Source organism: Balaenoptera borealis (genome assembly GCF_965194805.1).
Source record: "Balaenoptera borealis genome assembly, chromosome: 4".
Lineage (NCBI taxonomy): Eukaryota > Metazoa > Chordata > Mammalia > Artiodactyla > Balaenopteridae > Balaenoptera > Balaenoptera borealis.
This window is the reverse complement of record NC_138861.1, coordinates 1,917,304-1,939,747: the sequence shown is the minus strand read 5'-3', so window position 1 is coordinate 1,939,747 and position 22,444 is coordinate 1,917,304. Positions and strand designations below refer to the sequence as shown.

Below are 22,444 nucleotides of genomic sequence, written 5' to 3'. Positions count from 1 at the left end.
CAAGCCCGGACCCCAACCCTGCCCGGGCCTCAGGCATCCCGCCCAGCTGCGGTGCCCGCGCCCCCGGGCCTCGGGCTCGGCTCCTCTTCCTCCAGCTGCCCGCGCTCTCTCGCTGTCACTCCGCCACCGCCCGCGCCGTGCGCCCTCTCCGGGGACCACGCCGGAGGCTCAGGAAAGACTCCAGCTTTCCGTCTCGGACAGACAGACGGGAGCGGAGCTCCGCTCACAGCAGCTCCCTCTGTGCGCGCCCACGGCCAGACCCACGCCTTCACGTCCCTGCGCTCCGGGGACCAGGCCACCGTGAGACCCACGCGCAGGGGACCCTGCCCCTCACCAGGCTGGAGGAGGAGGGAGAGCGTTCCCCGACGGCTAGTGGGGAGCGTGGAAAGAGCCCCAGCAGCGCCCCCGCCTCCCCCGAGAGCCTCTGCGCCGGGCCTCTCCCATCCCATCCCTGCGAGGCCGCGGAGGAGGCACGCGGTGAGCTGGGGGTCCCACGGCCACGACCGCATCAGAGGTCCGCATCCCACCTCCCGTGCGCGGGCATGTCTGTCCTTGACCTTTGGAACCTCCACCGAGACGGAGACGGGAAGAATCCTGCGTCAAATTCCTGATACGCTAAGCCAGCTTTCAGCTGCCCTCGGGGTCCTTTCTAACAGGACACGTAAGGAGTTATTATAGATTACTTGTATAAGGTATATAAGCGAATGTCAGTCTTTACTTAAAAATTAAATATAAGTAATTAAAATGGTCCTTAATATCAAATAATCAATTACCACGTCTATATTTGGATTCTGGCAGGGCGTAACCTACAGACAAGACTTTCAAATACAGAAGGTGACGATGAATTAATATAAGCAGACATGATTAGTATATGAATGAGCTAAGCAGGCTTTTTAAAGTAGAAACTTAAGAATTTTCACATGAGCTAGGACTTCAGAATTATGAACATCATCAATGAGAATTTTAGTAACTTGGCTTTTTAATTAAATACAAGTTCTCTGTCCTAATTAATAATTGAATCAGCCGTGGATCATTTCGACAAAAAGAGCTAATAAAAACTATTTCAAAAACTATTTTCATTTCGGATATGAAGTGTTTAGAATAACATGTAAAAGAGAATAGCGGGTCATGGCTTATCGATGCTATTTCTTCCCCTGCAAGGTCATTTATCTGCTGTCCATAAGGAAGTCTTCATTTTAATATTCCTGTTCAATTAGGTTTTCCCGTAAAATGTTACGCACTTTTGAAAGGTGATTTGTGCAATATTGCTTAGAAACAGGTCTCCAAAGACAGACGGATATATGGCAAGAAAGCAATCTGAAGGTCTGTAAAGGAAGATTCTGGAATCCAGGGAAATGGAAGGATAAACCACACCCGACATCCACTGCACAGCACAGAGGAGTCCCTCATTTAAAGCCTACGCATGTTTTACAGATCCCGTACGCTTCTGTAACAGAGGCTTAGGAGAAAGACAGCTGATGTTCTGTCATCAGAAGATTTTCACTCCTACGCCTCTGTAGGTAAGGTATTTTGCCTTGAATCTGTGCGCTAGTGCAGAATAAATGGCAAGGTTAGTAGGTGCACAGAGCAGATGCTCAATAAAGAGTAACTGAATGAACTAAATGATTCACTTTGAAAAAATGAAATGAGAAAGAGTAAGCCAGTTAAGAGTCATACAGAGATCTTTTTCCATTTGCTCTAAGTTGGAAATTTGCCTAAGGTTTGTGAAATCCCAGAATATAATATTATAAATGCACTCAAAATACTAATGGTTGTACCTTTTATTTAGAGCTAAGTGTAGAACTACTCCTATTCCACTGATAATTCAGAGCTGACTAGACCCACCTAATTTTGCTAAGTAAGAAGACGCACAGTAATTCCAGGAATAACTTAAAGGGGTTTCTCTTTATCATGGATATTTTAATTACAGCTTCAAATGTCAATTTTGCCTTTTTCATACGATTCTTATTCTAGCCAACTCAATCTATCTTTGTACTACCGAAATTCCAATTGCCCAACCTAAGTGATGCTGAACATTATTTTAGTCTGAAAAATGTTGAATTCTTTGAATCAAAGAAGCACAGCCAAGCTTAAAAAAGATGAATTATATTTTTGGTAATTTCAAACAGTGCTCCTATGAACTTTTATTTGTTATAGATTTTGGTAAACATGTGTACATGTTTCTGCTGAGATATATCTGGGAATAAAACGGCTGGGTCATAGGGTATATGAGTTTTCCGTTTCAGAAGATACTGCCAAATGGTTTATCAGATGTTGATGCCAATTTGAACTTTCACCGGCGGTACATGAGGATTGTACTTGTTCACGTTCTCATTCACACCTGGTATTTCCCTTCTGTTTCCATTTTAGCCACTCTGGTAGCTGTATAATAGTATCCCATTGTAATTTTAATGTGCATTTCCGTGATAAGTAGTGAAGTTGATCATCTTTACATATGCTTTTGGCCTTTTGGCTACCATCATTTGGTCATATTCAATTAGGCTGTCTGCCCTCTTCCTAATGATTTCTAAAAGTTCCCTATATATTCTCCATAAAAGTCTTTATTAGGGTGTGTGTGTGTGTGTGTGTGTGTGTGTGTGTGTGTGTGTGCCTATTTGGAAACAACACAAATGTCTACAAAGAGTAGGATAGAAAAATAAAGGATAGCGATTTCTATAATGGATTATTATGCAGCAATGAAAACAGCTGAACTATTGCTACATTTAACATTATGGATCAATCTTACAGATACTTCCAGGATTACTCCATTTATATACATTTCAAAAATGGGCAAACAATATACAGTATGGTCATCTTCGAGAAGGCAGTGAGTAATGGGAAGAAGACAGTGAGTGGCTGCTAAGGCTTTGGTAATGTTCTATTTCTAGATCTCAGTGCTGGTTACATGCTTACATGCGAACACTTAAGTTGTATACTTAAGATTAGTGCACTTTTCTGTCAGCAAATTATACTTCAAAAATGTTTAAAAACAATAACACAAAAACAACTTTTGTGTTTAATGATGTGTGCATACACTCATATAGTCAGACACAAACACTTGCACACATACATACGTGAAGAGAGAGATTGTACAAAGCAATCAAAAGATTATATTAGAATTACTGATTAGTTAAAACCAGAAGTTCCAATTTAGTATTCTAGAAGAGAGAATAAAGGCATGTGTTATTGCCACTGAAAGACAATTCACCTTTCTATCTCTGAAGAATTAGTCTATTGCTTTTTCTCCCTCTTTTGTTGTTTTTGTTTTTGTTTTTGAATTTTATTTTATTTTTTTATACAGCAGGTTCTTATTAGTTATCTATTTTATACATATTAGTATATACATGTCAATCCCAATCTCCCAGTTCATCCCACCACCACCACCACCCTGCCACTTTCCCCCCTTGGTGTCCATACGTTTGTTCTCTACATCTGTGTCTCTATTTCTGCCTTGCAAACCGGTTCATCTGTACCACTTTTCTAGGTTCCACATATATGTGTTAATATATGATATTAGTTTTTCTCTTTCTGACTTAATTCACTCTGTATGACAGTCTCCACATCTCTGCAAATGACACAATTTTGTTCCTTTTTATGGCTGAGTAATATTCCATTGTATATATGTACCACAGCTTTATCCATTCATCTGTCGATGGGCATTTAGGTTGCTTCCATGACCTGGCTATTGTAAATAGTGCTGCAATGAACACTGGGGTGCATGTGTCTTTTTGAATTATGGTTTTCTCTGTGTATATGCCCAGGAGTGGGATTGCTAGGTCATATGGTAGTTCTATTTTTAGCTTTTTAAGGAACCTCCATACTGTTCTCCATAGTGGCTGTACCAGTTTACATTCCCACCAACAGTGCAAGAGGATTCCCTTTTCTCCACACCCTCTCCAGGATTTGTTGTGTGTAGATTTTCTGATGATGCCCATTCTAACCAGTGTGAGGTGATACCTCATTGTAGTTTTGATTTGCATTTCTCTAATAATTAGTGATGCTGAGCAGCTTTTCATGTGCCTCTTGTACATCTGTATGTCTTCTTTGGAGAAATGTCTATTTAGGTCTTCTGCCCATTTTTTGATTGGGTTGCTTGTATTTTGAATATTGAGCTGCATGAGCTGTTTATATATTTTGGAGATCAATCCTTTGTCCATTGATTCATTTGCAAATATTTTCTCCCATTCTGAGGGATTCCTTTTCATCTTGTTTATAGTTTCCTTTGCTGTGCAAAAGCTTTTAAGTTTCATTAGGTCCCATTTGTTTATTTTTGTTTTTATTTCTGTTACTCTAGCAGGTGGGTCAGAAAAGATCTTGCTGTGATCAGTCTTACATTTAGGTCTCTAATCCATTTTGAGTTTATTTTTGTGTATGGTGTTAGGGAGTGTTCTAATTTCATTCTTTTACATGTAGCTGTCCAGTTTTCCCAGCACCACTTACTGAAGAGACTGTCTTTTCTCCATTGTATATCCTTGCCTCCTTTGTCATAGATTAGTCGAGCATAGGTGTGTGGGTTTATCTCTGGGCTTTCTATCCTGTTCCATTGATCTATATTTCTGTTTTTGTGCCAGTACCATATTGTCTTGTTTACTGTAGCATTGTAGTATAGTCTAAAGTCAGGGAGTCTGATTCCTCCAGATCCGTTTTTTTGTTTTTTTTTTTTTCCCCTTAAGATTGCTTTGGCTATTTGGGGTCATTTGTGTCTCCATACAAATTTTAAGATTTTTTGTCCTAGGTCTGTAAAAACTGCCATTGGTAATTTGATAGGGATTGCATTGAGTCTGTAGATTGCTTTGGGTAGTACAGTCATTTTCACAATATTGATTCTTCCAATCCAAGAACATGGTATATCTTTCCATCTGTTTGTGTCATCTGATTTCTTTCATCAGTGTCTTATAGTTTTCTGAGTACAGGTCTTTTACCTCCTTAGGTAGGTTTATTCCTAGGTATTTTATTCTTTTTGTTGCAGTGGTGAATGGGATTGTTTTCTTGATTTCTCTTTCTGATCTTTCGTTGTTAGTGTATAGGAAGGCAAGAGATCTCTATGCATTAATTTTGTATCCTGCAACATTACCAAATTCATTGATCAGCTCTAGTAGTTTTGCAGTGGCATCTTTAGGATTCTCTATGTAGTGTATCATGTCACCTGCAAACTGTGACAGTTTTACTTCTTCTTTTCCAATTTGTATTCCTTTTCTTTCTTTTTCTTCTCTGATTGCCATGGCAAGAACTTCCAAAACTATGTTGAATAATAGTGGCAAGAGTGGCCATCCTTGTCTTCTTCCAGATCTTAGAGGAAACGCTTTCAGTTTTTCACCATTGAGAATGATGTTTGCCTTTATTATGTTGAGGTAGGTTCCATCTGTGCCCACTTTCTGGAGAGTTTTTGTCATAAATGCGTGTTGAATTTTATCAAAAGCTTTTTCTGCATCTGTTGAGATGATCATATGGTTTTCATACTTCAATTTGGTGTACTATATTGATTGATTTGTGTATATTAAAGAATCCTTGCAGCCCTGGGATAAATCCCACTTGATCATGGTGTATGATCCTTTTAATGTGTTGTTGGATTCTGTTTGCTAGTATTTTGTTGAGGATTTTTGCATCTATATTCACCAGTGATATTGGTCTGTAATTTTCTTTTTTTGTAGTATTTTTGTCTAGTTTTGGTATCATGGTGATGGTGGCCTCATAGAATGAGTTTGGGAGTGTCCCTTCCTCTGTAATTTTTTGGAAGAGTTTGAGAAAGATGGGTGTTAGCACTTCTCTAAATGTTTGAAAGAATTCAACTGTGAAGCCATTTGGTCCGGGACTTTTGTCTGTTGGAAGATTTTTAATCACAGTTTGAATTTCATTACTTGTGATTTGTCTGTTCATATTTTCTATTTCTTCCTGGTTCAGTCTTGGAAGGTTATACCTTTCTAAGAATTTGTCCATTTCTTCCAGGTTGTTCATTTTACTGGCATAGAGTTGCTTGTAGTAGTTTCTTATGATGCTTTGCATTTCTGTGGTGTCCCTTGTCACTTCTCCTCTTTCATTTCTAATTTTATTGATTTGACTCCTCTCCCTCTTTTTCTTGATGTGTCTGGCTAAAGGTTTATCAATTTTGTTTATCTTCTCAAAGAACCAGTTTTTAGTTTCATTGATCTTTGTTATTTTTTCTTTGTTTCTACTTCATTTATTTCTGCTCTGATCTTTATGATTTCTTTCCTTCTACTAACTTTGGGTTTTGTTTGTTCTTCTTTCTCTATTTCCTTTATGTGTAAGGTTGTATTTTTTATTTGAGATTTTTCTTGTTTCTTGAGGTAAGATTGTATTGCTATAAACTTCCCTCTTAGATCTGCTTTTGCTGCATCCCATAGGTTTTGGATGGTTATGTTTTCATTGTCATTCATCTCTAGGTGTTTTCTTATTTCCTCTTTGATTTCTTCAGCGATCTCTTGGTTATTTAGTAATGTATTCTTTAGCCTCCATGTGTTTGTGTTTTTTACATATCTTTTCCCCTGTAACTGATTTCTAATCTCATAGTGTTGTGACTGGAAAAGATGCTTGATATGATTTCAATTTTTTAAAATTTTCCAAGGCTTGATTTGTGACCCAAGATGTGATCTATCCTGGCAAATGTTCCATGTGCAGTTAAGAAGAAAGTGTAATCTGCTGTTTTCAGATGGAATGTCCTATAAATATCAATTAAATCTATCTGGTCTATTGTGTCATTTAAAGTTTGTGTTTCCTTATTAATTTTCTGTCTGGATGATCTGTCCATTGGTGTAAGTGAAGTGTTAAAGTCCCCCAATATTATTGTGTTACTGTTGATTTCCTCTTTTATAGCTGTTACCATTTGCCTTATGTATTGAGATGCTCCTATGTTGGGTGCATATATATTTATAATTGTTACATCTTCTTCTTGGATTGATCCCTTGATCATTATGTAGTGTCCTTATCTCTTGTAACATTCTTTATTTTAAAGTCTATTTCATCTGAAATGAGTATTGTTACTCCAGCTTTCTTTTGCTTTCCATTTGCATGGAATATCTTTTTCCATCTGCTCATTTTCAGTCTGTATGTGTCCGTAGGTCTGAAGTGGGTCTCTTGTAGACAGCATATATATGGGTCTTGTTTTCATTCCATTCAGGGAGCCTGTGTCTTTTGGTTGGTGCATTTAATCCAATTCATATTTAAGGTAATTATCAATATATATGTCCCTATTACCATTTTCTTAATTGTTTGGGGTTTGTTATTGTTAAGACTTTTCCTTCTCTTGTGTTACCCGCCTAGAGAAGTTCCTTTAGCATTTGTTGCAGAGCTGGTTTGGTGGCGCTGAATTCTCTTAGTTTTGCTTGTCTGTAAAGCTTTTGATTTCTCTGTCAAATCTGAATGAGATCCTTGCTGGGTAGAGTAATCCTGGTTGTAGGTTCTTCCCTTTCATCACTTTAAATATACCATGCCACTCCCTTCTGGCTTGTTGAGTTTCTGATGAGAAATCAGCTGTTAACCTTATGGGAGTTCCCTTGTATGTTATTTGTCATTTTTCCCTTGTGGCTTTTAACAATTTTTCTTTGTCTTTAATTTTTGTCAATTTGATTACTATGTGTCTCAGTGTGTTTCTCCTTGGGTTTATCCTGCCTGGGACTCTCCGTGCTTCCTGGACTTGGGTGGCTATTTCCTTTCCCATGCTAAGGAAGTTTTCAACTATAGTCTCTTCAAATATTTTCTCGGGTCCTTCCTCTCTCTCTTCTCCTTCTGGGACCCCTATAATGTGAATGTTGGTGCGTTCAATGTCGTCCCAGAGGTTTCTTAGGCTGTTTTCATTTCTTTTCATTCTTTTTTCTTTACTCTGTACCATGGCAGTGACTTCCACCATTCTGTCTTCCAGGTCACTTATCCGTTCTTCTGCCTCAGTTATTCTGCTATTGATTCCTTCTAGTGTAGTTTTCATTTCAGTTATTGTATTGTTCATCTCTGTTTGTTTGTTCTTTAATTCTTCTAGGTGTTTGTTTTTAATTCTTCTAGGTCTTTGTTAAACATTTCTTGCATCTTCTCCATCTTTGCCTCCATTCTTTTTCCGAGGTCCTGGATCATCTTCACTATCATTATTCTGAATTCTTTTTCTGGAAGGTTGCCTATCTCCACTTCATTTAGCTGTTTTTCTGGGGTTTTATCTTGTTCCTCCATCTGGTACATAGTCCTCTGCCTTTTCATTTTGTCTATTTTTCTGTGAATGTGGTCTTTGTTCCACAGGCTGCAGGACTGTAGTTCTTCTTGCTTCTGCTGTCTGCCCTCTGGTGGATAAGGCTATCTAAGAGGCTTGTGCAAGCTTCCTGTTGGGAGGGACTGTTGGGTAGAGCTGGGTGTAGCTCTGGTGGACAGAGCTCAGTAAAACTTTAATCTGCTTGTCTGCTTATGGGTGGGGCTGAGTTCCCTCACTGTTGCTTGTTTGGCCTGAGGCGACCAAACACTGGAGCCTACCTGGACTCTTTGGTCGGGCTAATGGCGGACTCTGGCAGGCCTCCCGCCAAGGAGTACTTCCCAGAACTTCTGCTGCCAGTGTCCTTGTCCTCACGGTGAGGCACAGCCACCCCCCGCCTCTGCAGGAGACCCTCCAACAGTAGCAGGTAGGTCTGGCTCAGTCTCCTATGGGGTCACTGCTCCTTCCCCCTGGGTCCTGATGCACACACTACTTTGTGTGTGCCCTCCAAGAGTGGAGTCTCTGTTTCTCCCAGTTCTGTCAGAGTCCTATAATCAAACCCCACTAGTCTTCAAAGTCTGATTCTCTGGGAATTCCTCCTCCCATTGCCGGACCCCCAGGTTGGGAAGCCTGACGTGGGGCTCAGAACCTTCACTCCAGTGGGTGGACTTCTGTGGTATACGTGTTCTCCAGTTTGTGAGTCACCCACCCAGCAGTTATGGGATTTGATTTTATTGTGATTGCACCCCTCCTACCATCTCACTGTGGCTTCTCCTTTGTCTTTGGATGTGGGGTATCTTTTTTGGTGAGTTCCAGTGTCTTCCTGTCGATGATTGTTCAGCAATTAGTTGTGATTCCAGTGGTCTCACAAGAGGGAGTGAGCGCACATCCTTCTACTCTGCCATGTTTAACCAAAGGATCGCTTTTTCTCTCTTGAAAACAGAGGCAGAGAACCATGTGTTTTATACTCCATGTCCTTTGTAGATCTTATTGTATAAGTACATTCAGCAGGAAGAGGTAATGAATCACATACTATTTCCTGAAAATAGTCACTCAGAATGCATTCTAATTTACAAAACTCTATTGGTCACTAACATCCAGACTGAATACCATTAATCAAACTAAGGATAGTTTTTATGAGGTGGAACACACATCCATGAACAGGAAGCTTCTGAGATTACAGGCCAGAAAGCCACATTCTGTTATTTAGAAAGGACTTCAGGGCTTCCCTGGTTGGTGCAGTGGTTAAGAATCCACCTGCCAATGCAGGGGACACGGGTTCGAGCCCTGGTCCGGGAAGATCCCACATGCCGCAGAGCAACTAAGCCCGTGTGCCACAACTACTGAGCCTGCGCTCTAGAGTCCAGGAGCCACAACTACTAAGACCACGTGCCTAGAGCCCGTGCTCCGCAACAAGAGAAGCCACTGCAATGAGAAGCCCGCACACTGCAACGAAGAGTAGCCCCCACTCATCGCAACTAGAGAAAGCCTGCGCACAGCAATGAAGACCCAACGCAGCCAAAAATGAATAAATAAAATAAATAAATACATAATTTAATTTTTTAAAAAAAGAGAAAGTACTTCAATGAGGTTTAAGTCTTAGTAAAAGCCCAAGTAAATCTAATATGTTGCTTGAAAATACACAAAGTGAAATCAAGATAAAGAAAGAGATGGTCTTACTGGTGAGGGTAACAACTAAATAAAGACATACAATGTGGCAAGAAAGCACATAAAAAGACCTGGACTGGGAATCAGAAGGCCTACCTTTCCCTCTGGCGCCCAGCTGTGCCCCTGGCAAAGCCATCTTACCTCCTGGGACCTCAGTGTTCTCACCTCCCAAATAAACAGGATAAACTATGACATGTGCCGTACAACCAAAAAGTGAGCCTAAAATTCCCACCTGAATTAGATCACTGGAATATCACTGACTAACCTTATGACCTTAAGAAACACTCTCCACAACACAGGTTGCTCTTATATAAAAGGAGATTGCAGCTGCCTGCTGTATAGAATCGCCTGAGAATTCAGCAGGTCCTGAGTCCCACACACAGCACACAGCACTGCCCTTGCACAGAAAGGTAGGCCACAAGTTGTACCCACCCCAGCCCTGATATCCTGAGTCTAAGGAGAAGATGTGTAATAAGGTGACACAGGATTTTCTAGCTGTAAAATTAGGTGTTCCATCTGTAAAACTTAGCTTAAGTAATGACAGAAAAAAGGGACCTAGAATAATATAAAACATGCAAGCTCCTCTGAGCTCTTTAAAAGAAACTCTAATATCACAAACACAGGTAATCCACTTTGCAGAACTTTTAGAGTTCAGAAAATACTTTCATATACATTGTCAAGTTATACTATCAGATAAGCGCTGTAAATTAGATAGCATTTATCATTTCCATTTTACAGGTAACAAAACTGAGCACAGGCAAGGCAAAATGATTGCCTATTCAAGGTCACAAGTGTATTAAGTGATCTTTCCTAGAACAGAACCAAGATCATCTGACTCAAGACAACATTGTTTCTGCATGTTAAAACTCCAAAACAAACTCCTCTCCTAATGACCATGAAAAATTCATTCATCCTATTGGTAATTCCTCCATTTTACAGGTCAGGACTATTAAGGTCCAGAGTGACTTATGTGAGGACACACAGTGAGTTAGTAACAGAGTGAACTAGAACCCCATTCTTCCCATTCTTCCTCCCCTGTATTGATTCAACTAATTTCACGTTAAAATTTGTCAATGTTAATTTTATTTCTCTATCATTTAATTGTGTCTAGAGTAGGGATTTAATAGAGTAGGTGACTCCTGAGCTGGGCTGGAAGGATAAGGAAGCAGGTAACAGGTGGAAAGGGAAGGGGGAGGGCAGATTCCAGGAGGTGGTCACAGCGAACACAGCAGATGACTAACAGAGAGGCACTGAGAAGCTCAACATGGCAGGAAAAGAAGGTGTGGCACATATATACAGGCACATATATACAATGGAATATTACTCAGCCATAAAAAGAAGGAAATTGGGTCATTTGTGGAGATGTGGATGGACCTAGAGACTGACATACAGAGTGAAGAAGTCAGAAAGCGAAAAACAAATATCATCTATTAATGCATATATGCGGAATCTAGAAAAACCATACAGATGAACCTATTTGCAAAGCAGAAATAGAGTAACACACATAGAAAACAGATGTGTGGATGGATACCAAGGGGGTAAAGGGGAGGTTGGGACGGATTGGGAGACTGGGATTGACACATATACACTACAACGTATTAAAACAGATAACTAATGAGAACCTACTGTATAGCACAGGGAACTCTGCTCAGTGATCTCTGGTGACCTCAATGGGAAGGAAATCTAAAAAAGAGGGGATATATGTACACGTATAGCTGATTCACTTTGCTGTACAGTAGAAACTAACACAACATTGTAAAGCAACTATACTCCAATTAAAAAAAAAAAAAAGAAAAGAGAAATACATGGTTGGATATACAATGAGCATCTCAAATCTGTTGATACTAGAAAACAGCAGTTCTCAAAGTGTGGTCCAAAGACACCTGAAGGTGCCCAAGACCTTTTCCGAGCATCCAGAAAGTCAAACTATTCTCTTCATCTCCATCATCATCATCATCATCATCATCCTCAAAACAACATTTACTTTGTTTCACTCTGCAGACATTTGCACTGATGTTGCACAAGCAACAGTGGATAAGACTGTCAGTGCACAAATCAGGAAAATAATAGTTTTATGTAGCAAGAGCGTTCGTATTCTTAACCACTAGACACCAGCAGTAAAAAAATAAATAAAAGATGTTAAAGATGGTGTTCCCATGTCATGTTCTTAAAGAAGCAGTAAAAAATATTAAATTTATTAAATTTTGCAATTTAAATCCATATTATTATAATATTCAGCATGAAAAAAATAGGAAGTATCCAGACAGCACTTCTGCTGCACAGAAAACTAAACTACAATAATTGTTCCAAAGAACAGCACTTGGATGACAGTTTCACTTGCTAGTGAACAAGAGACTTTTCATGCAACACTGTTTTCATGGAAGACCATGGAAAACCTATAGTGATTCAGACTTGGATATTTGGCAAAAAAGTTTTCACAAGTGAAAGAAGAGAGACTATAAGTTCAAGAAAAACTAATGAGAGTATTTGCTGCCAGTAATAAAATATGAGTTTTCAAACAACCGGAATTTTAGAAAACTTAATATTCACCACCATGAACTTGACAACTTCCTGATACTAACAGACTTTCCAATGAGATCGAAAGTAATAGTTAATGGATGTGATTATTTGATACTGTATAATGAAACCTGTCAACATTTGGAACATCTGCAAAACCCAGCAAACCAATATTTTCCAAATGAGCGATGCATGTTATAAATTCATGTTTGGGCAAAAAAAAAAAAAGCCATTCAAAATGCAAGACAAGCAAATTTTAATACAACAGAGAACAAAATGTTCACTGATTTGATTTCAGATTTTACATCACAACTAACTTTTAAGGAACTATCACTTGTCAAATTTTGGCATGGCATTAAAAAGGAATATTCATAATTATAGAAAGGCTATTGAAATACTCTTCCCTTTTCCAATTGTATGTCGGCATGAGGTCATATTTTCTTCACCTACTTCAACCAAAACAATATATCACAACAAACGGAATCCAGAAGCAGATATGAGAATTCAGCTGTCTTCCATTATGCCAGCCACTGAACAGATAGGTACATTGTAAGACAATGCCACTCTCTTCACTATTTTGTTATTTTTGAAAATATAGTTAATTTTCATAAAAATAAGTTATTCATGTTAATCTGCAATTAGTATATTTTAGGTAATTTAATAAACATTTTTAAAATTTCTGTTTCAATTTATAACAAGGCAACATCAATAGATAACTCCCATACAAACTAAAGCTCACTGTGTCCTTAAAGATGCTTCAGATTGTAAAGCGGTCCTGAGACCAAAGTTTGAGAGCCGCTGTTATAGAGGACGAACTACAGAGGACAGGATGGAATTCAGGAGTCTGGGGAAGTCCCTGAAACAACAGATTCAAGGGGAAATGATTAGAACCCAACAAGGACCACACCCGTTGAGATGCGGAGAAATAGCCAGATGCAAGAGTCATTTCTGAGCAAGAATCAACAGAATGAGTAACTGATGAGATGATCCAGGTGAACGTCCGGGACAGAATGGAAGATGTTTCAGCCGTTTCTCATGAAAGGCTGGGTGCGGAGCTGAGGAAGGCTGATGGCACAGCTGGTTTGATACATTAACTCTGAGGTCCAGTAGCAAGTTACAAATAATGACTTGGAACTCGCAAGAGTAGTTACACCTGGAGATAAGGATGTGCGTGTAACCACAGACACAGGTAGAAATTACTCAGGGAAAGAGCGATAAGTAAGAAGCTAAAAGGACCAAGATGAACATCTAAGAACATCCAGGATATGAATATGTGGTCAAACCCACTATTTCTGGACAGACAAAAAAGAATAGCTGGGAAGGTGTCTAATCAGGGGTATCGGGAGAGGCAGACGCAAAGCTGGAAGGCAAATCAGGGCGGAGGGGTTGGGGGTAAGAGATCACTTCGGGACGCAGAAGACAATCATTTGTCCTTGTCAAGTAATGTAAGGACTCCAAAGAAATTCTGCAGATTTGCTTAAAAGGAATAAAATAAATATCTTCATCAAAAACCAGAATGGTGGCAGGAGTCAATACTAACAGGAGAATTAAGTGGTTCTACTGCTTCCTTTGTTACAACAATAATGTCTGGCTTTTGTAATTCAAAGAAATTCAAGTAAAGAAAAGGAAAAAATAGTGAATTAGAGCTGGAATTGTGGGCTGTCAGTTTAAGAAATGTGACAATGAACACAGAGGAAAAAACACAGTTGATGAAATAGGAATACAAAACTCTGCATTTGGGACTTCCCTGGCGGTCCAGCAGTTAAGACTGCGCGCTTCCACTGCTGGGGATGCGGATTCGATCCCTGGCCGGGGAACTAAGATCCCACATGCCACGCGGTGCAGCCAAACAAACAAACAAAAAAACTATGCATTTTTTCAGGTAGGTGACGCTTCAGTGTATTTTTAAGCCCTTAGAAAAAGGAGCCAAAAAAGAGAAGACGACGAAGCATGGGCAAGCAGAGTGTGGTGATGGGGGGAGTCTCAGAAGGGGGTGGGGGATGGAATCTGGGACTGAGAAAAGGACGTCCCTCTTCCTCTCGGTCAGGAGCCAAGGAGAAGAGAAAGGATGATGCCACAGGCAGCTCTGGAGGGAAGATGGAGGGGTGGGTGAGCTCGAGTCTAGCAACTTCTATTTTTTTTCTTTAAAGTATAAGTTCGTATCGTAGGTGAAGACCGAAAGGGGTACTGATCAAGGACTGAAAGCATTATTAGGGAAAGAGAAACATGCAGCCACTAAGGGCCAGTGAAGAATTGAGGCACCACCATGAAGACCCAGCCAAGGCTACATCAACACACAAAATAAACCAGTGAAGATTCCAAACAACATCTGTAGAATGAAACCGAAAACATTATAGATATTCCGGTCAAATACATATGGAACTCCCGGGAGATATTAAAGGGTGTTGCAGTACGACCTTAGGATTATCTCGGCAGCCACGTCCATGGTGTAACTGAGAGCTGAACACAGATGCAAACAAGGCTACGAGGCCACTCGCTAAATGTGGGCCTTTTCTATTAGGTTACTCTCGGGAGTGGAGTCCTAAACTCCCCCGAATCATCAAGAATTCCTCCCACTGTTTTCTCACAGGAGGACTAATAAAGGTCAGATGTTTCACATTCTCCAACAAAGTCTATTAGTGATTGAATCATTGGTTTGCTGCTATTCCAATCAGAGCTCTTAGAAAGGTAATTTCCTATTTGCATCTCTCAGAGGAGCTATTTGTATGTACATAAATTTGAATAATTTGCTTCTTGAATTCTAAGTGTAAATTTCCATGTTGAGGGCAAAGGAACTCATTTATGATGTGCTCTCTGCTCTCTGGAGGACCGCAGTGTTGTGCTTTTTTCAGGTAGTAGCTCAAGAAGAATACAAGAGACTTTGGCAAAGATATGCTATCCTTTACTACATTACAGAAATTATTCACCTCCAAAAGAAAACAAAAGACAAACATAGGACACATTTTTGTAAGTCAAATTCCTCAGTTTGTGAAAAATTATAGAGCTAAGAATGGGTACAATTCACCTTGCACACATGTGATTCTTCTACTTGGGAGGATGGTTACATACCTACATTTTGATAAGTCAACTCTGCAATTAGATCCCTTGGTAATTAACTTGCTTAAGAAACAGAATTTTGTGTATTCTCTTTCCATTGGTTAGGCTTGTCTAGTTCTAAATCAGAAAATGAAAAATCTTGACAAAAACAGGAATAGTTAGCCCTGAATATAAAAGTAGCAAAACAATCATAAATAAAACTTGACTGCATCATAATAGATAGAGCTGGAATGAATGAATGAAATTAGGAAACTACTGAGATGAAACTTTTCACCATAAGAATGAGAAAATTGAGACCCAAATAAATTAAATGACTTACTGAAAGTTATAAAGCCCATCAGCAAGAGTCCTAATTGAGATACAGCAGGGGGCTTTCTCCCAGATTACAAGGTTTTATCCATCTAGATTAAGAAGACATACAAAGGGAATTTTAAACAATGCATGTTTCAAGGTGATCTCTAAACATGGTCCCAGTGAGCCACTGACCCATCAAAAGATTAATTTATGATTTTTCTATTTGATCAGTCACCCATTTGATTCCATTTGATTTAGTAAGTATAAACGTAGCTGAAATGCAAAGAACATTGAAGTAGGCAGAATATGAAACTATATATATATGAAAGTGTGTATCTTTATGAAAGTGTGTGTGTATATATATATTCTTCCTCCTTCAAAATTCCTTGAATCAGAGCTTCATTTATGCTCACTAAATGCAAGTGGATATGCTGTAATGCAAGTGGATATGCTGTAATGCAAGTGGATATACTGTAATGCAAGTGGATATGCTGTAATGCAAGTGGATATACTGTAATGCAAGTGGATATACTGTAATGCAAGTGGATATGCTGTAATGCAAGTGGATATGCTGTAATGCAAGTGGATATGCTGTAATGCAAGTGGGTATGCTGTAATGCAAGTGGGTATGCTGTAATGCAAGTGGATATGCTGTAATGCAAGTGGATATGCTGTAATGCAAGTGGATATGCTGTAATGCAAGTGGGTATGCTGTAATGCAAGTGGATATACTGTAATGCAAGTGGATATGCTGTAATGCAAGTGGATATGCTGTAATGCAAGTGGATATGCTGTAATGCAAGTGGGTATGCTGTAATGCAAGTGGACATGCTGTAATGCAAGTGGACATGCTGTAATGCAAGTGGATATGCTGTAATGCAAGTGTATATGCTGTAATGCAAGTGGATATGCTGTAATGCAAGTGGATATGCTGTAATGCAAGTGGATATGCTGTAATGCAAGTGGATATGCTGTAATGCAAGTGGATATACTGTAATGCAAGTGGATATGCTGTAATGCAAGTGGATATACTGTAATGCAAGTGGATATACTGTAATGCAAGTGGATATACTGTAATGCAAGTGGATATACTGTAATGAAAGTGGATATGCTGTAATGCAAGTGGATATGCTGTAATGAAAGTGTATATACTGTAATGCAAGTGGATATGCTGTAATGCAAGTGGATATGCTGTAATGCAAGTGGATATGCTGTAATGCAAGTGGATATACTGTAATGCAAGTGGATATGCTGTAATGCAAGTGGATATGCTGTAATGCAAGTGGATATGCTGTAATGCAAGTGGATATGCTGTAATGCAAGTGGATATACTGTAATGCAAGTGGATATACTGTAATGCAAGTGGATATACTGTAATGCAAGTGGATATACTGTAATGAAAGTGGATAGAGAGGGAGAGCCATCTCATCTCAAGTATTTATAATTTGGCTAAAGAGTTAACACAATATATACATTTCAACTAGAAAATAAAAGACATCAAAGGAAGAATATTACTATTAAATCTAATCAAGTGTCAAAACATACAGGATGCACAAAAAGGATTCTAAGAGATCAAGAAGAGGGAGTTTAATTTTAGCTCTAATCATAAGCTCATGAAACCCTGGTGAAAAGAACTTTTAAATTCGGCAACTTCCCAGTGATGCTTCGTTTAGGTAGTGTCCCTACCCAAGCTATGTTCGTCACTCTGGTGACAAAGAACCTCCCAAGGAAATCCTTGGATAGTTATATCGTTGGATAGTTATATCCTACCCTTCCAAATGGAAATGTCTTCCTCTATGTTTCTCTCTTTGGTCTTGGTTCTATAACTTGAGGTCTAAATATGAATTCTAGTTCATATTATATGAAAAGTCCTCAAAACGGGGGATTACTCATCTACTCTTAAAGAAAATAACCCACGGTAAACCTATCACACCACAGACTTTCATGTTCCTGCAAACGCTGGTCATGATTCTCTGAACAAACTCCCACGTAAATCCAATCCTCACAAACGAATGCAACCAGAATTCAATACAATGTTCCAGGTATGATATACCCACCACGAAATTAACCCTTTTTTTCCTCTGCAAACACTGTATTTCTATCAAGGTCCAAGACCTCAGTGCACTAACAGCCATAGCATGCTAATAATTTGCACTAATCTTACTTTCAGTGAACACTTCTAATCGTTTAAAAGGTTTCATCAGGCAAGGTAATGACTGAGATGAGCCCTGAAGGACTGCATAGATTAAGAGGAGGTTGTCGCTCTATAACCATAAGCATGTCTAAGCATAAGCAGTGGCAGGTTGGCACAAGGACAGATCAGCCTTTCTAAGATGAGAGAGTAGTTTCGCACAAAGTTCCGCATGTAAATCAGAGAGACCTTTGAAAGTCAGAGTGACAGTCTGCCCTGGATCCTTGAGGGCAGGAACATTGTGGGTCTGGAACATAAGATTAACAAGATGAAAATGGAAACGGTATGTAAGGTGAATAATAATGAGCGGGGAAAAAAATACGGCAAGTAATTAGGAAACTATTGTAACAGACTATGTTGAAAATGACGATAAGTGGAGATGCAATGAACAGGACAGACACAGGAGATCATTTTAAGAGAAAACAGGTTCCATTTAAGTTTCATGCCCGAATAACTAAAATAATGAGGATGCCGATTTCAAAACCTAGGAAATTATTTGGAAAGGGAAGATCATTAATTCAATTGACTGCAAAGTAATATCATGCCATTAAATCAGAATTGTTCATTAGGTAGTAAGAAAATACATTACTGCCCATCAATGAAAAATTTGATCTACCTTTGTTATAGTAATAACAATACAGGCAGTTTTCAATTGTATCCATTGTACAGATTCTCCATAACCGTTTCCAACCAGCCTTTCATTTTTGGGCCAATGTATTTATCTTGAACATTTCCATTAGGAAGTAAGAAAATGGAACTAAACTGAAATCAATCCATTCTATTAATGAATAACAGGTAATAAAATCAGAATAGGAAGAAAATGGCTAACATTATACTTAACTCAACACTTCTTACTACACAGAACTGATGTCCACAAATACTACCATTAAATGGTATCTCTCTGAAGGAGACAAAAAAAATCTCATATTGGTATCAAACACATTTATACACACACAACTTTTTTAGGTTGTGAACAAACTAATAAAAAGTAGTCATATTGTTTCTCATTACACACACAGAACCATAAATCTTCACGTCATGATTTTAAAGCTAGAGTACCAACAGTTTGGAGGAAAGATCATTAAGATGAAGTAAATACATGCAAACATGACCGAACAGTCATATAAATAATAGCAGCCCTCATCAAGTATCAATTAAGGGTTTCTTATGATGCTTCTTCACACCTAAGATACAAGTCTGGGCCCAAAATGGGAGAAAGATTTCAAATGTAACTTGTAAGCAGATTAGTTACACTTACGGTGAGCTATCAGATGCCTGAAATTCAAACAGTCCTCAACAAATGGTACAAAGTTTCCTAACTCAGCGATGACAAAAATGTCAGTATGTGTCAAGAGGTTACAGTCGGGCCAAATTCAGTATTAAAAAGTGTTATTGTGTCTGCTATGAGCACAAATAGAAATGACACATAATGCTTTGGTTTTGGTTCAGATAGTTCTGTTTTGTTTTGTTTTTGTTCATTCAATCAAGAATTCTGAAAGTATATTTCAGAATGTTCTGGTTTCATATACAATAGACATATAAACACAAATCCATAAACCTATGCCTTCTTCTTATCAATTATGGCAGTCATTGATTAGATATCATCCCTCAATCATTATTTCTTGAGATTAACAGTAGCTTGACATATTTATTCCGATTGGTTTAGGTCAGAAAAGAGAAAAGATGGTCTGAGTTTGAAAGATATTCAAAAAACCTGATTACTCGTGAAATTTCAAGAAGAAATGCTACCACTGCAAGTTTTTAAATCCTTATTATTAGACCAAGATATACTTATTTTATATGGTAGAGCTCTCTACAATGCACCAAAAATAGCGGCCAAGCTATTTAAATCTGGATGGAGATTAAATTTTTAAAAGGTGATTCTTTCTATAACATTCTGCAATTGGATAATTATAAGACCGTCATCACATACAATATATTAGAATCAAAGACTCTTAAAAATCTCACAAATGGAAATGTCCTTAAACACCGCTGTCCGGCCAAACTACCTACCCAAGGCTCAAACTTTCTATCAAATATGCCTGCAAGTAATTATCCCCCATGGCGGAGTGCTTGGGGTCACTGTGAGCTCCACTGCCTCTGTTCCCAGGCAATTATAGCTGGCAGAATGCTATTAGAAAGTTCTTGCTAATTTGGAGCCAAAAATATCCCTTCTCATGGTTCTACTCATTAGTCCTGGTTGTAAGTATTGGTGCCAAGCAGCAAAGTCTACTTTGTCATCTAAATCACAAGTTTTCACAAAACTGAAGATAACTGTCAAATACCTCAGTTCCTTCGGCACTTCCTAATATGACATTATTTTAATTACCTCAACTATTCTTATTTCTCTCCCCTGAAGGTACAGACCAGCACAGTGCAGAAATCTCTGTAAGTCCTGCTTTAAATAATATAATTCTTTTAAGGCTAGTAATACGCTTAACACAGAATTCGTAAAATAAGAACACTAATTTCTTTCTTAAGTAACTATATATATAGTTATATTTAGCTGGGATGGAAAGATAGTGTACAGAGTTACTCATCTGCATCAGGTATATGTATTATATATCATATTATATCATATTATACTATACTATAGTATATTATTATTCATTTGTATTATGGTTACAACACTATTTAATATTTTTTCCAAATGTGTTCGGCCACACTGCTTTCCCCATCCTATACTTGCACACATGATTTCTGAACCAAAGTGCAGTTTATACTTCAATCTCGTTAGATTCAGCCCATCGCTTTGGACCTTCAAGGTCATATTAGATCCTAATTCTGTCTCACATACCCACCATGTGTTTCAGTATCACATTACTCTCCATCTGGATGTTTCCTCTGTATAGTTTATTTTAGTCATGATACGATGTTTATCACGAGGTCAAACTTTCACCAGGAACCATCATCCAGGCTGAAGACGCTCTACCAATAACCTAGACATTAACTACCTTCTTCTCCTTATATTGAGACTATATGTCTACATACTGTCCAGAGAGATCATATAAATTATTTTCAAGTACTGTAACAAAATCCAGATACAGTGACTTGTACGGGTCAACGATCTTGAGTTTGTATTCACTCTTTCAACAAATGTTGATTGCATGTACATTTTGTACCAGGCACGATGTTGATCTCTGGTGACTAAGTCAATAAGACACAGCCCTCACGGAGTTTATAATCTAGTAGGGGAAGCAGACAATTACAGCTGATATCACCACATAGTTTTATAAGCAGGATAGGCAATTAGGGAACCACGAAGGCACAGAGTGTGATTGTCTAAATCAGACTGTCAGGATTAGGAAAGGTTTCCCAAAGTAGACAACAAAGTTTGAGTGTAAGGTCATTACGGGACAGTCAGATTAAAGTGTTGGATGTCTGGATGTGGCGCTCTCCTGAGAGATCTGGGCCGGGCACACAGATACAGGAGTCGACAGCGAACGCGTGGTATTTACAGCTGTGGACTTTCATAAGACCACTGAGGCAGGGGTTAACTAATGGAAGAAGGAAACCTCTGGCATTTTGGTAAAGGGAAGAACACTTCGGAGGTGTGAAAGAGCAAGCATGTATGAGACTCGAGTAAGGGCGTGGCCGGGATGGAAAGATACAGCCGGGGGGAGTCAGAGGCCAGTTCAGCAAGAGTTGTGTGTGCGGAGCCAAGAAATCAGAACCTTTTCCGCAGGTTACGGAGCCCCTCGGGGGGCTCTAAGCGCTGGAGTGGTGTGAGTGCACTGAGGAAAATGCAGTCTAGGGTCAGGGCGGGGTAGGAACTGGTGGAGGAAGACAAGGAGAGGAGACTAATAAAGAGCTCGCCAGAAAGGCTGGCGGGAGAAGCGACAGCAGCGTCACGATGGGGAAGGAAGTGAGGGACACACTTCCAAGGTGGCACAGACTCTGAACGCGGAAGTCTCGGCAACGACTGGACTTGAGGAGCTCCGGTAGAAAGAGGGGTCCCAGGTGATCCCTAGGACCTGCGTTTGGATGCAAATGGAAACACTGTATTAGGAGAGGTGGGGAGGATTTCTGTACTCGGGCTTTATCATTTTGAATTGAGTTTTAAGATCAAGATGGGATAACCAGGTAGAAATGGTGGATGTCTGGGTGCATTCTTCAGCGAGGCTGGGCTGCGTACAGCACCTTCGGCGTTAACAGTGCAGAGATGGAGTCACAGCCAGAGATTTGGACAAAATCGCTGAGGCACCGTGCATAGGAAATCAGAACACCAACAGATTCAGGTCAGTGTCAAATTCAAGCTTTAAAACAGAAAGCTAAACCGTGTCCAAGGACTTAATCTAAAACATAGCTTCTAATTTAAAGTTTATTTAAAGTTTATTTTGTATTTATTAATATCTAAATTAATACCTAAATTTCTACTAAATTTCTAAAATTTTGGAACTCAAATTTATCAGGTAGTTTGTCAACGTGGTACTGCTGCTCCGGTTACACACCAAAAAACAATGAATAATAGCATAAATTTATCATTTTCGAGCTTCTCAAAACAATTACAGGTTAAAAAAATAATAAAG

At 39.1% G+C, this 22,444-nt stretch overlaps 1 protein-coding gene and 1 long non-coding RNA gene across 4 annotated transcripts in view; both read right to left on the bottom strand.

Moving 5' to 3' along the window:
• GLRB (glycine receptor beta) overlaps positions 1-22,444 on the bottom strand; it is an 84,409-nt gene that overhangs the window by 56,660 nt on the left and 5,305 nt on the right. The gene's annotated exons all lie outside the window — the stretch shown is intronic.
• On the bottom strand, positions 2,877-21,863 carry LOC309628374. Its single transcript, XR_014244464.1, has 2 exons — positions 17,097-21,863; positions 2,877-16,136 (listed from the first exon to the last, which is right to left on the bottom strand). It is a non-coding gene; the product is annotated as an uncharacterized lncRNA (long non-coding RNA).